This window comes from Callithrix jacchus, chromosome 8, assembly GCF_049354715.1.
Source record: "Callithrix jacchus isolate 240 chromosome 8, calJac240_pri, whole genome shotgun sequence".
Taxonomy (NCBI): Eukaryota; Metazoa; Chordata; class Mammalia; order Primates; family Cebidae; genus Callithrix; species Callithrix jacchus.
The window spans coordinates 51,553,585-51,571,170 of record NC_133509.1 but is presented as its reverse complement, the minus strand read 5'-3'; the positions used below and the strand labels follow the sequence as shown (position 1 = coordinate 51,571,170).

At 35.5% G+C, this 17,586-nt stretch overlaps 1 long non-coding RNA gene and 1 pseudogene across 3 annotated transcripts in view; both read right to left on the bottom strand.

Annotated features, from left to right (window-relative positions):
- Positions 1-16,659, bottom strand: part of LOC144577358 (uncharacterized) — a 282,043-nt gene extending 265,384 nt beyond the window's left edge. Inside the window, exons 1-3 of one of the 3 annotated variants that reach the window (XR_013521051.1) lie at positions 9,136-16,659; positions 5,301-5,395; positions 4,148-4,263 (exon numbers count right to left, since the gene is read on the bottom strand). This is a non-coding gene — a long non-coding RNA (uncharacterized LOC144577358). Of the gene's footprint in view, positions 1-4,147; positions 4,264-5,300 lie in introns of all 3 variants that reach the window. The other 2 variants (XR_013521050.1, XR_013521052.1) reach the window with 2 other exon arrangements.
- Positions 75-929, bottom strand: LOC100395609 (dCTP pyrophosphatase 1 pseudogene; annotated as a pseudogene).
- Positions 16,660-17,586: the final 927 nt, after the last annotated feature.

Genomic DNA, 17,586 nt, shown 5'->3' with positions numbered 1-17,586 from the left:
TGGCTCCAGCATCTGGACTTTTACAGTCTTCAATCTCTAAAAGGAGAGGGAGGAACTTACATGACATCCTACTGGGAATTTTCTAGAAACCAGATCTCTCTGCCCTACAGGCAGAAGGTACAATAGGGAAACGAGAATGGGGCTCAGAGGCACCCTGGTCCCCTCACCATCACCTGCTGAAACAGAGAGCCTCCCTGGCCATCCAGGAAGAATCTAGAAGTTATTACTCAAAACCACTTTACTGGGAGAGCAAACATCAGGAGGGAACCTTCTAGCAGCTGCTGAGTTTCAGACTTCAGGAAGTGGAGGCCTCGTGCCCATGATCTATTTGGATGAGACTAGAAAAAGATTCCAGAGCCAAGCCACCCTCTGTTCTTCAGACACTGCCCTGAGTTGCAAGTCCTATGACCTTCTTTCTAGGTTGAGGCCTGGCCCGTGGAATCACAGGAAAGGTCCGCAGGCCCCGTGGCCTGGTCTTCAGAGATGGTCCCTTGGGGCAATTCTGTATACTTGCAGGAAGAGCTTCGGGCCAGATGGGCTGGGTAGTGTCACCGGTTGATGTCCATTTTGGAGAGCACTGCTTGGGGCAGATCCACATGGCAGCGGGCTGCTAATGCCACCAGGTAGATGAGGACATCACTAAGCTCCTCTTGAAGGGCAGCCCGTTCCCTGGAGGACCAGCCTTGGGGGTCAGGCTCCCCATCAGTTTTCCACTGAAAGAGTTCTGCCTGCTTCCCTGCTTCCCCGACCAAGGCCAGGAGGAGGTTCCGAGGCTGATGGAACTGTTCCCAGTCTCATTCAGCAGCAAACTCAGCATGGAGGTGGCGGATGTCCTTGAGCATGGGCTCCGGGCTGAAGCTGAACCGACCCGCAGCAGCAGTGCCCTCTCCCCCCGTGTCCCCAGGTGTCTCCCCACCTGCCGCAGACATGCCGCCCACCCGCTGCCTATTTTTATAATTCTTATGCTAATAAATCATTTCCCTGATGTTTTTGGTAAAACCCAATATTCATGATAAAGTCCAGAACCCCCCCAAAAAAATCATTTTGAGTACTACATTGAGAATAAATCATGGAGGAGGTGGCCAGAGTAGAAGTAGACAGCATTTGTTGAAGGATGTAATGGACAAAAGAGGGAACATGAAAAATGCCTAGGTGTTTGGTTTGAGCAACTGGGTGAATTTTTATGTTGTTTCCTGAGGTGGGAAAAGGCAAATGGCAGAGAAGTGGGAATTAAGTCAAATTAATAAACTATTATGTTGGGTATTATCTTTCACCCCATGTGGTAAATCTGGATTTCCTACATAATTCTGTTGACTGTTTCCTTAGGTTAGTACCAAGGACTGGGAGTTTCAAATATTGTTTGCAACGTTTGAGAACTAAAGAATCCCCTTGATCATGATCTTCTGTGCCCCTGTAAGCTCACAGGCACATATGGCATCATCATTATGCTGAGTCCTGTGCTTTACTCCACTACATTACCTGTTTTACAGAGTGCCACTATTCAGCAATGTATTCTATCAATACAGTTCAGCAATGTATTCTATCACCATCTATCAAGGATGAGAAAAATCATCATTTTTTCAAGTATTAGAAGTGAATAATCACACTCAAGTTATCTGAGAGTATTTCTTGATCTGAGCAACAATAAAATGGTCTTATTTACAAGTTAAAAAAAAGGAATTATATGAATCAAGAACCAAGGACCTTTCTCAATACTAAATCACACTAATTATTTTAGATAGTACTATGTAGGTTTAGAGAAATATAAAACCATATGTATTGTCCAAACATTTCTTCCAATATTCATTTGATCACATATTTTAATAGGTAACAGTGACTTTATCATCCAAGGCAGGACACTTACGAGAGTGAAAGAAGGAGGTATTGTTAATTATGGAAAAATACCAGGACTGTGCAGACATACTTGGATCTAAAGTCACTCTATTTATAACATGATGCCTTAAGAATGAAAGCTCACACAATATCTGGCTTCATTTAGCTAAGTCAGGTGGTAAAACACGAAGAATAAAAATGAAAGAAAAAGCCTGTAATCCCAGCACTTTGGGAGGCCGAGGCGGGTGGATCACCAGGTCAACAGATCGAGACCATCTTGGTCAACATGGTGAAACCCCGTCTCTACTAAAATTACAAAAAATTAGCTGGGCACGGTGGTGCGTGCCTGTAATCTCAGCTGCTCGGGAGGCTGAGGCAGGAGAATTGCCTGAACCCAGGAGGCGGAGGTTGCGGTGAGCCGAGATCGCGCCATTGCACTCCAGCCTGGGTAACAAGAGCGAAACTCCGTCTCAAAAAAAAAAAAAAAAAAAATGAAAGAAAAGTCAGAAATTCTGTATTTTGCTTAGTGACTGTTGTCCTCTTTGCTTTTCATTTAGTTTATTTAAATACATAAGTATGAAATAAGTTTTGAAAAGTCAGTTTGTTCAACTAAATTTGTAGTACAAATCCAAATTAAGATTCTTATTTTATTATATTAGGTCTCATATTAGCACTGAAGAAATCTAAAGCAGATGCTATAGACATATCATCTATACATTAAAAGAAAAATTAAACTAACTTCAAAAACTAGAATAAAAAAATTAGGCTGAGTGCAGTGGCTCATGCCTATAATCCCAAGGTGGGGGGATCACTTGAGGTCAGGAGTTGGAGACCAGCCTTGCCAACATGGTGAAACCCTGTCTCTACCAAAAATATAAAAAATTAGCTGGGTGTGGTGGCACGCGCCTATAATCTTAGCTATTTGGAAGAATGAGGCAGGAGAATTGCTTGAACCCGGGAGGTAGAGGTTGCAGTGAGCTGAGATAGTGCCACCACACTTCAGCCTGGGCAACAGAATGAGATTCCATCTCAAAAATAATATATATATTATATATAATTAAATATATATAATATATATTTAATTAAATATATTTTAATTATATGTATATAATTAAATTTTAATCATATGCATATAATTTAAAAGATTAAAAACCCAAATTCCAACATTTATTGTAGTCAACACATAAAATACATATATAGGTTTGGTAAAAATATATGCATAAAAAGGAAATATTTATATACAGAATAAAACTATCATATCTAGAACTAAGACAAATCAAATGGAATACCAAATCTTTGGTAACATAAGGGAAAAGGTTTCCACTAATGTAAATATATACTTGGGGACATTTATTTTCTCATTTCAGTTATCACTTTCAAACTATGCTGTATTTTCTGTATAACCCATTTTTCATCTACCCAATTACTAGCAATCTTTTTTCTACTATCAAAAATGATCATTTGCTTCTTTATTGTAGTAGATAAAACATCCTTTCATTGTTTCAGCTCACAAGCTGTGCAGATCCTACCCACTGTTCTTGCCTCCAGCACTTCACATTATTGGTGTATTATTTCATGCATGCCCTACTCTTTTATCAATTGCTTTTGAAGTAATGTTAATAGACTAGAAAATTGAGACATTTATGAAGTATAGGCAGTGTTTATGAAAAAATCCATAAAATATGACACAGGCAAGACAAGATAAAAGCAGCATTTTAATAGATTATGGCAAAGAGATCTTGTCAGAGTTGACAACTGACTCCTTCGAGATCACTAATTTTTATGGGATTAATTCTGTGGTATAAAAAATGAAGTTAAATGTCCTAATTAATCTGTAAATAGCACACCCACAATTAAACCTTGTGGCTCTTCCTTGGATTGGGGCTGCGGTGATTTTTGAAAAGTAATTATCTCAAATTCACAATGAAGATGATTTTACTTTGTCCTTTTTTTTTTTCCCTCATGGCATTTCAGCTAAATATCCACCTGAATTCAAACTTGAATAGCAGTCTTCTGATATACAAATCGGTTTGCAGATTTGTGTGGAAACACATTTATTAGACTTGTAAGCTATATACTTATAATGCTTTATATATTAAAAAATAAAATTTGGAGAAATGGTGCAGAAAGGAAGTGGTAAAGAAAAACTAGAGTTTCTCCATATTGGGGGAACTCTTCTTTGTTCTACAATTTCAGAACCCCAAAAAGTTAAGTTGCCTTCTCTTATACAGGTGATAATGTGGAGACGCCCTGTCTCTTATACGGGAGTTAGATAGTACATTATGTTGGAGTTAGAAAATAAAGCATTCCCTACCTTTTCCATCATGATGCCATGGCAGGGTATTCCAGAAATATTAGTTCCATTCCTCTTCCTTCCTTCTACTTTTAATATTTGAACTTAATAATACTTTCTATAAAGGTGTGATGTTTCTATATGTAGTCAGAAGAAAATAATACAGTTTATTAAATATAAAATATTTTAAAATAGTTGTATAAAGTTAGTGCTAATAAGAATGCAAACTAGCCTTTATGATTTACATTTATTATTTAATTTCTTACCAACAGAAGTTCCAGTGACAAATATTACTGCTACTGTCTTGTTAATAATAAGGAAACCAAGATTCAAAGGTGTTAAAGAAATTACTCAAATTATATATATAGGAGGTAAACAGAGTCTCAAAGATGTCCTGACTCCAAATCCCATGCATTTTTCATTGTAAGTATACTGTGATGCTACAGCTTTGCAATAAAAAAATAACCTGTTGATAAAGTAAAATATTCTACTAGTTTTGGTGAAGAGAAAATTATTCAAATCAGAGAGCTCTGAAGTTAGAAAAAATAAAAAAAGAGGAGAGGTCAGTGTCTATTTACTCTTCATTTGAATATTCTATTTTTTTGAGGAATGGGAATATAGTAATCTTTTTTTCCCTCCTTTTTAAAAGAAGGATATTAACTTTCTTTATTGAGTTCCAGGATAAAGTAGGATTGTAAAAGCTAATGATTTTTTTTCATTTGTACTCTAAGGCCCTGGTAATAGTCAAGCTGTGATTATATTCCTGAAAAAAAATATTGCAGTAGAGATAATATAATACTGCCATGTTTTGAGAAAGATCTTTTAAGTTGCCATTACTTGGCAAGTAGTACTAATGTTAAGAAAACTAACACTGAGGTTCTCAGATATAAAAATCTAGCTTTCTGATTGCTTGCAGTCTTTCTAATATAAATGACTTAAATATTTTGGCTGAACTGATACACTGATGTAGTTAATTTGATTAAATGATATATTTATCTGATTATGTAACAAATTGAATCATTTAGGCTAGCCAAAACCTTTCATATCTCACATGAGGAAATAGAAAATTGAGAGGACACTAAGTGCTTTGCTCAAGATCACGTCCAAATTATGTTACAGTTTCCTAACTAGAACTCACTACTGCTTAAGCCCAAGTTCTTTTCTAATAGATTACCTTACTTGATTTTATCAGAATATTTTTCAGTCAAAACCTCTGGTACACACAATCTAAGATTTTAGCACATCCTCTGATAGAACATCCTTCAACAGCTGAAACATTTAAGAACAGATAGGCCCAGTATTATAAACATGATTGCAAAGAGAAGTCTTAAGCTGACAGAGAGAGAAAATAATAAATGGCACCTTTTTCATCTCTAAACTCTCTAATTCCGAGAAAACACCCTGAAGCCATTGCCTTGGGTAAAACATATTTGAAATGCCAAATCCGGTTATCAATTTATCTCTGTGTGTGTCGGGAAGGATTACCACAGTTAAGTATAGTCTAATCCTGTTTATACCCAGCATTACTCCTGATGTTCCAGTAAGAATGCCTATTTTTATTTTTATTTTTGAAGTCACACTAACCTGAGAAGAAAGAAAAAAACAGTATGTTTAAGCCATTCTTCAAAGCTCATCTCTATGAAGCTATTTGGATGGTTAAAAAAAAAAAAATCCAGCAAGCTACAGCTAAATTAGATAGTCTCACCCTCACATTCTCTTAATATAGATAACAAACAAATGTGAAATACTTACAGAGTTTGATAATCAAATTTGTAATTCTGCTTATTTTATGCTGTTCTATTCTAGAATCTGTCCTAATAAAGACAATTAATCACAGAGGGACATTTTAAATATTATTGTTGAGAGCAAATAGGGAAATCTCCTTGTATGGTATGGTGAATATAACATGGAATTTTTATATGACCAAGTAATGTACTCATTAATGCTACTGAGATATCCATAAAGGTTTGAAGTGTTTGATAATGTCTATTGAGTAAGTAAACTTGTCTCAAGTCAGGTAGTATGCTGTTGGTTCTACTACAGATGATGCTTCTTTTTAAAATTACCCACACAGTAACTCTTTTCTAGGGTGTGTATTGCCTCTAAATGATTATTAGTAACATTCCTTATACTCACAAAATGTTCAACATCATTAAATAGAAAACAATGACTAAAGTCTTAAAGAATGTAGAGCTATTTTTCATGACTTTAACCACATACCCACAGACACTATACAACAACAAAATTAACATTTTCCAAACCTCGTATGCTTTTAGTTCCTGATTATTCCTGTGATTCAAACCACTTTGGTTTTCAGTTTTAGATTATTTTGTTTTACATTTAATTACCACTTTAGAAAGTTCATAATTGACTTGAGATCTACCATTTCTTTACTTGTCACAAAACCACCTGTATTAGGTTTGAGAAATTTTGAGATAATTATACAGGAAATTATAAATTATTGGTTATTGTACTTAGATCACTCAAAAAGCATGAAAGATCTTTAAGATCTCACACAGAATTCTATACATATTTCTAACAAAGATCAGTGACAATTTAATTTTCAACTTTTATAAAAAATTCTGTTTATTTTATAGTCATCAACCAGAAGACACAAAATAAAGTTACATTAAAAGAGTAAAAAATTAGCATGATGTAAATACTCAGACCTCAAGGGTTAACAAGCTAAATCAAGTTTTATAATTTTATAGTGGTTATTCTGTTATTCTTGTATTGGGTAATTGCATTGTTGGAACACTACGACTTTAACATCTGTGCACTTTGGATCACCTTAAGCCAGCTGGTTCCTTTCAAAACTGCTCATCGTTTGTTCTTACTATGTTCTGACCTGGGCTCCTGGCCTCAAGACAGCAGTGTGCTTTCTGCAGGATATCCTCTTCAAGACTGTCAGATAATCTCAAATGATTGATGTGCTAGTCTGGTGCTCTGGTATTTTTCCCTTTAGTAAGACTCCAGTAAATCCACAACTCATTCTATAAGAATGCTAATTAGATCACTTTTACTAACTTCATGCACATTTTTCTTGTTCTCCTGTATCTTTGGAGGTGAGCTTGAAGTTTATAATACAGTGTGTTTCTAAAATACTTTTTTATAATATTACATAGAAATAAAATACATTTCCCACCAAGGGAAATAATTCAAGTGATAGACTCAATTGACTCTTTTCCTTCTAGAACTGTGCCATGCATCCTTACTATGCTTACTCTTATTTGGAGCCTGTTCTACTCTTTCTGAGGTTATTCCCCCTTATTGAGTCATGGTGTTCTATCATTCAAAAACCAAAGCAGGGCACAGTCAGGCTCTGTTAGGCTATCAGGCTTGCTTCTTTGCTGCAGAGCTGTTTTCACATAAAGACAGACCTCTATCAACCTCAGGGCATTAATTCTAAACCCCTCGCCTTAACACAAATTGTACCATGTCTCCCAACCTGTTGATTTTGGCTTTGAATTTCATGAATGATTGCCCTTTGGGGGTCCTTACATAACTTCCCATTCTGAGGCTAATAATTGAGCTTCTGGCTTCAAACTTTTGCTTTCATTCTTGACCATATTTGGATTTATCTCCAAATAGGTTACCTCCCTCAGTAAAGTTCAGGTCACTATGGTTTCCAGAACCTGCAATTATTTCAGCAGAACTCCCTGCAGAGAACACATCCAACATTTTCAGCCTGATTCCAGAAGTCAGGCTCAGACTGAGAAAAGTTAGAAAGCAAAATAACTGGGTGGATGTTGTCATGTAGCCCTTAAGAACAAAGGCAGTTTCAGAGCAAGATGGGCAAGAAGAAAGAGAGCATTTCAGGGATAAAGAAAAGTAGATAGGAAAATCTGGGCAACTTTAGGGATTTTATAGTATGACTGTGTATAGTACAATCATAAAAATATGTTTAGTTCAAGTCATTTAAAAACTGTAATCTAGCATATTTACATTAAATTGTTTCCCTACAGATTACTTATTAGTGTCAGGAGAAAAACTGATAACCACACAGTAGAGAAATTGGGCACTACTCTGACAGGGTCATCAAAATTAATATCCACATTGAGGGTAGATGGGTATAGTGTGGCTCCTGATGTGACACCCTGAGAAGAGCACATCATCTTTCACTCCATATTCAGCACAGAATGCATAACCTCAATCTACCCATAATGAAACATCATGTAAACCAAAACAAAGAATTCTCTGTTATTAAAAGTGGAATTACAGCTTTCATAAATGTGAATGTTATAAAAGCAAAGCAAAGCTTTATAGAAATGCTCCAGATTAAAGGTGATTGAAGAGACTAAATGTAATATCTGATCCTAAGTTGAGTCCTAAAAACAGTCCAGATCCGGTTTTTCCCAAGAAAAAACAAGAGTATAAAGGATATCATTGGGTTAACTAACGAAATTGGAATACAGATGAAGGATTAGAAAAATGCAACAATTTTAAGTTTACTTGTATGTAAGACAATATTTTTATTTTTAGGAAACAGGTATTGAAGTATATAGAAGAAAGGACCATGTTGCTACTTTACAAAAGGTTCAGAAAAAATGTGTTGTGCATGCATATATATATATATATACACACACACACACATACACATAAGATATGCATATATGCATATGCATATATACACACACACAAACACACATATATATTCAGAGAGATAAGAGAGAATGAGTAAGCACAATTATCTAGTAATGCAGATGTAGCAAATGTCAGCAATCGGTGAATGAGGGTAGAAAATATATAGATACATGAACGCTCTAGTATCATTCTTATTTATGCTACTTTTCTGCAAGTTTGAAATAACTGCACAAAGAGGAAATAAAACTTCTGGCCAGGCATGGTGGCTCACACCTGTAATCCCATCACTTTGGGAGGCTGAGGTGGGAGGACTGCTTAAGGCCAGGAGTTCAAGGCCAGCCTGGGACACATGGTGAAACTCCCATCTTTACAAAAAATAGAAACATTAGCTGGATGTAGTGGCGTAAGCCTGTAGTCACTCTTACTTGGGAGGGTGAGATGGAAGAATCACCTGAGCCCAGGAGGTTGAAGCTTCAGTCAGCTATGATGCTGCCACTGCATAAATAAATAAATAAATAAATAAATAAATAAAATCTCTAGAATATCAACAGCTTCTATGATCTATCACAAATAAAATATGTGAGGTGATGGATATGTTAATCAGCTAGATTTAATCATTCCACAATGTAAAGGTATAGCAAAATATTACATTGTATCTCATAAATATATTGGATATGTTAATTGGCTTGATTTAATCATTCCACAATGTAAATGTATAGCAAAATATTACACTGTATCTCATAAATATAAACAAATTTTATTTGCCAACCAAAAATAAAATAAAATAACACTCCCAAAACAAGTAAAACAAAACAAAACAATTGTTAGGTGTACTGAGACATGGGCAGGGGTATGCCTGTGGAAGGCAGGGGAATTTTTACAGTAACAGAAATCTCTTAATTTAAGTGCCTGGTGGCTAAAAAGAAAAAGAAAGTACACTTGGATAACCCACAACTGTGAAGACAATTCCTACTGAAATGAGAATATACCTACACCCAAAGAAGATTCTTTCTTCTTTATATGTCATAAACATTTAGGAGTTGAGATAGTTTGTATTTTAAGGAGACATATGTAAAAATGATTTTAGATCTTAGAGCCTCCTAGTTATTTGTACTTCTATACACTAAATATAATAAATGTAATTTGAATGTAACAATAGGAGGATCAACACTATGAAGACAGCAAATATCTGCTTATCTAAAAGTTAGCAGATAAAGAAGTACTGCCAAGATAAACAAGCCGAGAGTGAGAACGGACATTCAAAGTACCTTATTGTGTTATTGGAACATCTGGTGCTAACACTGTCAAGTTTACATATGTTCTCAAATGCTTATTTATGTAACAATCAAATGCTAAGCATTCCAGCTGCACTTGTAAACTTTTTATGAACTGAAGTCATATGCACAAGCTCAGCTAAATATACTTCACAGAGGGAGGAGCGTGAGGAAACTAGGAACTCTCACAACTGAAGTCTGATTGCAGTGCAGCCTTCTGGCGGTGTTATGGACCAGTATCTGGTGTGAGAGCTAAGCTTCTGGCTCCTATAAGATTCATTCGATTCTAACAGTTAGAATCAGAAATGCCTAACCAATGGGTCAAACATATTTTGGCAGTTACATTTTTAGACATAATATACTCAGAAAAGAAAATGTGATCAGGAAAAGAAAACAGAGCAAAGGACATGATGAAGTGAAAAAAATATTTTTCACTTGACTATTAGAGCTAGAACAGGTAGAATAACTGTGGCAGTGCATAAATTAGAAAAGACAGCGTAAAAAGAGGAGGCACATTTGTATGATGATTATCGCATATTACACCTAATGACAATTTGTTGTGTGAATCTTGCCTTCTTAAAGACAGAATTAATGGTAACTGCCTTAAAACCATTTTGAAGAGCAAAAAGGCACAAACAGAGGAAAACAAGTATTTCATGCTCTGTTTTTTTCCTCTACTAAAAAAAGGAAGTAGATGAACCTATTTTCCTCTAAGTTTGCCAATCATTTCTTTGATGAAATTTCTAGATTATGAAATGTTGCAAAATGGAACTAATTCATTAAGCTGTCTATTTCGTGAACAGTAGATCTTAAAAGTTATTCCTCTCAGGTTGAGGTTAAAAGGACGTATTTTTTGGTAAAAATAAAAATTCCTTCCACTTTTATTTGACTGGCACAATTCTGAGAGTTATCTTTAGAATTAATCAGATGTTTCAGAGTGATGTGTTGATCTTGATGTGTGAATATCTATAATCAGTGGGATCCTGTGTGTACTTCTTAGCTGTCAGTAGCAATTTTCCGAAGCCATGTCCTGAAATCACAAATTTTGGGCCTAGAACTCATGCCTCAGCACCACTTAATTGTGCAGCCAAGACTGAGGACATCACGTAGAACAAGGATGGACATTCTTTAGGGATGGCAGGATTCATTTCACAAAAATGCATTTTACCAAAATTACTGAAGCACTAGGTGTTCCCCATGCTGTCCTCTAACCAGGCTCTGGAAATTTAAGGATTATGATTATAACAGCTTTAACTCTTCAAACTCCACCTTTTCATACATCTTTAAAAAGGACCAATAAGGGAGCGTTCTAGGGTAGGCAGTCCAGCCTTGCATGCCCTATGGCTTCTCCAATTTTAGCTGAGGAATAGTGGGGTAAGAAAAATGGATCTTTTCTTCACTTTTGACAGGTTACAAAAAAAGTAGCAATTTTTGCCTACAAAACTACACTGCAATTATGAGTGTGAAGAAGGGGTTAGGATGTAGGTGGAAGCTTAATCATAATCAGGACAGGACATAAAAACCTTATATGAATGTCTTTTAGAGGTGTTCAAAACGATATGTCATACATATATAAATTTCTGTGTATTAGTATTATCTGACAGAATAACCTGAAGTTCAGCTTTAAAAAAGATGACTATTACTAATAGTAACTTCTAATTACTAATAGTACCTTCTTTAACTCTCACTGTTCTGTTTAGATCACAAATTATACTAAAAGAGGTTGGAGAATTATTATTGAGCAGAGAATTCCGTTTAAAAGTAGAGGTAAGATATATGAATTACACATAGTCCTCAACAAACATTAGGTGACATATGATTCTGATAATTACTAATTTAAAAACAACAGGTTTTAAAGGCAATTTACAAGTATTGAAAACAAAAATGCACATCCTCAGATTTCAATCACATCTTGGCAATCAAAGACTGTTTTTTTCTCTACATCCCCACAAGTGGTTATATAGTGTCATCTTTGAAAATAAATGGCAGCGTTCTTACTCTTTTTTCTATACAAAAATATAATTTGTAATAATTACAAAAATACTTCTGTTTCCAAATATCAGAGGAATTTGTATTTGATAAATCTAGTTTAAAAATTATTACCAAATAGATGCCCTCCTTATGACTATTAATCCAAGTTTAGAAATTTATGTTCAATGCTTTGGGACAAGAAAGAAAAAAAAAAGACATACAGAGAGAGAGACAGGAATGGCATTAAGATCTGCTTTAAGTACAGTTATCCGAAATGTTCTCTTGTTTTGACTTATTCCAGAAGGAAAACTTGAAACAATGATTAAATGAGTATAAGTTACAAAGAGGCATATTTTAGCTCAACATAAGGATTTTTAAAATAGAGTTGTCCAACAGAATGGATTGTTTCAGGAAATGATGAGCTCCTTTGCTGAAGATATCCAAATTGAGACCGGATGAGCATATGCCAAGGATGCTGCAGAAAACATTTCTGCACTGTGTGGGAGGTTAGCCAACAGAAGATGATGTCTTAGGTTCCTTCCAACGCTAAATTTTATAATCTTATGACTATCCAAACACGAATAACTACTTTAATGATACAGACTCTGAAGCCTGGTTAAGAAAATGAAAAAGAAAAAAAAAAAGAACAGGAAAAACAAACAAACTTTACTTGGATACCAGGGAAAACAGACTATATAAAGAAGTTTCATCTTTTTTTAAATGCTGAGATAAGGAAAGCTACTATATTTTAAAAGCATATGTTTTATGATGCATGCAATTATTTTATAAAATCTAGTACGAACAATTAGGCATGCATTTCCAAAGGATAAATGAGCTGGAGAATAAGAAATTATTTGCTGAATGATTTGTATAATTTTTGAATTACACAAAACAAGAGGATAAGAAGGTAGGCAGAAAGCCAGTAAAGGACTGAGCAAGGTTTTCCCATAGTCTCACAGGCTGTGGAAACAAAAACTGGATTTTAGAAACTTCCAAGGGAGAGGAATCCTGATTAAAAACCGCAGGATCTCTACTGAGAATCCAGGTGTCCACATCCTGGAAAGGCAGAGATAAACAAGAGGCAGACTGAGTATTACAAAATCTGTAATTGAGTCCCAGAATTAAAATAATCTGCCAACACTCTATTGGCCAAACAGATCCATGGACAGAGATAAGAGTATCCAGAGTCACTATAGCTTAACAAATATAATATTTAGCAATAATAAAGAAAGGAATAACAGACATGATACAAAACAGGACAGGAGCAGGGAAAAATCCCAGACCCACAGGCAACTCATTTATTGAAATCCTTGGCTGAAATTAAAAAGACTGTATTTCCTTCTTTTGCATATAGTTAACTAGTTTTCCCAGCATCACTCATTGAAGAGTCTTTGTCTTTGAAGAAGACAAAAGCTCTTGGTGCCATTGTCAAAGACAAGTTGGCTCTAAGTGTGCGGATTAACATATGGGTTCTCTAGTTTATTCCATTGGTCTATGTGTTTGTTTTTATACTAGTACCATGCAGATTTGGTTACTATAGCTTTGTAGCAAATTTTAAAGTCAGGCTGGGTGCAGTGGTTCACACCTGTAATCTCAGCATTTTGGAAGGCTGAGGTGGGTGGATCACTTGAGGTCAGGAGTTTGAGACCAGCCTGGCCAACATGGTGAAACCCCATCTCTATCAAAAATACAAAAAAATTAGCCAGGTGTGGTGGCAGGTGCCTGTAATCCTAGCTACTCAGAAGACTGAGACAGGAGAATTGCTTGAACCTAGAAGGCGGAGGTTGTAGTGAGCTGAGATTGCACCACTGCACTCCAGTCTGGGCTACAGAGTAAGACTCAGATTAAAATAATTTTTTTGAAATCAGGTAGTGTGATGTCTCTAGCTTTGTTCTTTTGGCTCAGGATTGTTTTGGCCATTTGGAGTCTTTCATGGTTTTATATACATTTCAGCATTTTTTTTTTCTATTTCTGTGAAGAACATCCTTGGTATTTGGAGAGGGACTACACTGAACCTGTAAATTGTTTTGGGAGTAGTGCCACTTTAACAATATTAATTCTTCCAGTCCATGACCATGGAACATATCTTTTCTTCTTTGTTTTCTCTTTAATTTCTTTCATCAGTGTTTTATACTTCTTGTACAGATCTTTCAGTTCTTTGGTTAAATTGACTCCTAGGTACTATATATTATTTGTAGCAATTGTAAATGAGATTGCTTCCTTGATTTTCATCTCAGGTTGTTTGTTGTTGGTGCATCTAAACACTACTGACTTTTATATGTTGATTTTGTATCCTGCAATTATTGAATTCATTTATCAGCTCTAATTTTTTTTTTGGTGGCATCTTTAGGTTTTTCTGAAAAAAAAAATCAGGTTGTGTATACACAGGGCTATTCACACACAAAAATTGAATCAAAATTGATTTAAAACTGAAATCTAAGACCTGAAACTATGAAACTACTAGAAGAAAACATTGGAGAAAGACTCCAGGACATCTGTCTGGGCAAATATTTATTTTGTGTAAGGCATCAAAAGCACAGGCAACCAAAGCAAAAACGGAGCAATGGGATCATGTCAAGGTAAAAAGCTTCGATACAGCAAAGGAACCAATTAATACAGTGAAGAGACAACCCATAGAATGGGAGAAAATACTGCAATCTATCCATCATACAAGAGATTAATACCCAGAATATGTAAGGAGCTCAAACAACTCATTAGCAAAACAAAATAAAATAAAAATGAAAAAAGTCAAATTTAAAAAACGGTTACGAGATCTGAATAGACATTTCTCAAAAGAAGAGGTACAAATGGTCAGCAAATACATGAAAAAATACTCAACATCAGTAATCAGAGCAATGTAGGTTGGTGCAAAAGTAATTGTGGTTTTTGCATTGTTGAAATTTGTCATCTGATATTGGAATAAATTTTTAAATAAATGTGGTTATGTGATAAATTATTTTAATGCATATTTCCCTTTTTTTGCTAATGACTTATTACTTGGGATTTGTTTTAGTCTATGGAAATGATGTTAGACAAAAAGCAAATCAGAGCAATTTTCTTATTAGACTTCAAAATGGGTCATAAAGCAGCAGAGACAACTCGAAACATCAACAACACATTTGGTCCAGTAATTGCTAACAAACATCTAGTGCAGTGGTGGTTTGAGAAGTTTCACAAAGGAGACAAGAGCCTTAAAGATGAGGAGCATAGTGGCCAGCCATCGAAAGTTGACAACAACCAACTGAGAGCAATCATTGAAGCTGATCTTCTTACAACTACATGAGAAGTTGCGAAATAACTCAGTCGCGATCATTCTACAGTCATTTGTTATTTGAAGCAAATTGGAAAGGCAAGAAAGCTAGATAAATGGGTGCTTCATCAGCCAAGTGAAAGTAAAAAAAAAATCACTGTATTGAATTGTTGCTTTCTCTTATTCTATGCAACAATAATGAACCATTTCTTGATGGGATTGTGACATGCAATGAACAGTGGATTTTATACCACAACTGGTGATGACCATCTTAGTGGCTGAACCGAGAAGAAGCTCCAAAGCACTTCCTACAACCAAATTTGCACCAATAAAGGTCACAGTCACTGTTTGGTGTTCTGCTGCTGGTCTGGTCCACTATAGCTTTCAGAATTCTGGCAAAATGACTACATCTGAGACGTATGCTCAGCAAATTGATGAGATGCACCAAAACCTGCAACACCTGCAGCCACCATTGGTCAATAAAAAGAGCCCAATTCTTCACAACAATGCCCAACCACATATTGCACAACCAACACTTCAAAAGTTGAAGGGATTGGGCTACAAAGTTTTGCCTCATTTCGCATATTCACCTGACCTCTTGCCAACCAACTACCACTTCTTTAAGCATCTTGACAACTTTAGGAAGGGAAAATGCTTCCACAACCAGCAGAATGCAGAAAATGCTTTCCAAGAGTTTGCTGAATCCCAAAGCACAAATTCTTACACTATAAGAATAAATAAACTTATTTCTCATTGGCAAAAATGTGTTGATTGAAATGGTTCCTATTTTGATTAATAAAGATGTGTTTGAATATAGTAATGGTTTGAAATTCATAGTCCACAACTGCAATTATTTTTGCCCCAATGACATATTATCTCACCCCAGGCCAAATGGTTTCTGTCAAAAAGACAGGCAGTAACAGATGCTGGTGAGGATGTGGAAAAGGGGAATCCTCATACACTGTTGGTGGTAATATAAATTAGTAGAGTCACTATGGAGAACAGTATAGAGGTTCCTCAAAAAGCTAAAAATAGAACTACCATATGATCCAGCAATCCCACTACTGGAAGTATATTATTCAGCTACAAAAAAGACCAAAATCCTGTCATTTGCAGCAACATGTATATAACTGGAAGGCATTACATGAAGTGAAATAAGCACAGAAACACAAGTAATGCATGTTCATACTCAAATGTAGCAACTAAAAAAAATGGATCTTGTGAAGATAGAGAAAAGTTTGGTGGTTACCAGATGCCAGGAACGGTAAGGGGAAGGAAGATATGAGGATAAATTAATAGGTAGAAATATATAGTTTAATAGAAGAAATAAGACCTAGTATTCGATAAATCAGTAGGGTGCCTACAGTTTATAATAATTTATTGTAAAATTCAAAATAGCAGAGAATAATTCATGTTTCTAGAATTTTAAAAAGAGTTAAAGTGATAGATATTCCAAGTACACAGATTTGATCTTTACAAATTATATGAATGTATTATTTACATGTACTTCAAAACTGTGTACATCTATTATGCATCAAGAAAAATTGTTTTTAAAAAGATCTGTGATTAATATGTCAAAAATAGATGATAGTATAAGGAATTTACAGATTCCAGAAAGCTGGCTAGAATGTATAAAAAATAAATGAAAAGCAACCTGGAACATAAAAAAATGTAATCACTGAAACTAAGAACGTAATAGGTAGATTAAATAGAAAACTGGAAGCTGAAGAGACACTTAGAGATTTAGAAGAGATGCCAGAAGGTATTTAAGCTGAAACTTGGAGACTAAAAAGAATGGAAGAACTGAAAAGATTATAGCTACATAGACCTGGTGAAAAGGTAGTCTAATTAGAGTCCCAGAGGGAGCAGAAGAGAAAAAAATAGGACAGAACAATTGAAGTAATAAAGGCAAAGTATTTTCAAAGTGAAAGACATGCAGGCAAAGAAAACCACACCTAGGTATTCACAGCAAAACTGATGAAAACCAAAGACAAAGGACAAAGAAAAAAAACACAGAAAAGAGATTAATGGCAAAACTATACATTACCTTCAAAGGTACAGCAATAAGAATTGTGGTTGACTTCTTAATGGAAATAACAAAAGACAGACAATGAAAATGTATCTTCAAGACACCAAAAGAGAACTGTCTTTCTAGAATTTTACTCAGCAAAAAACTCTCTAGGGCCAGGCACAGTGGCTAAACCCTGTAATCCCAGCTCTTTGTAAGGCTGAGTGAGGCAGGCAGATTGCTTGAGGCAAGGAGTTTGAGACAAGCCTGGGAAACATGGTGAAACCCCGTCTTTACAAAAAATACAAAAAATTAGCCAGGTGTGGTGGTGTGCCTGTAGTCCCAGCCACTTGGGAGGCTGAGGCGGGAGGAT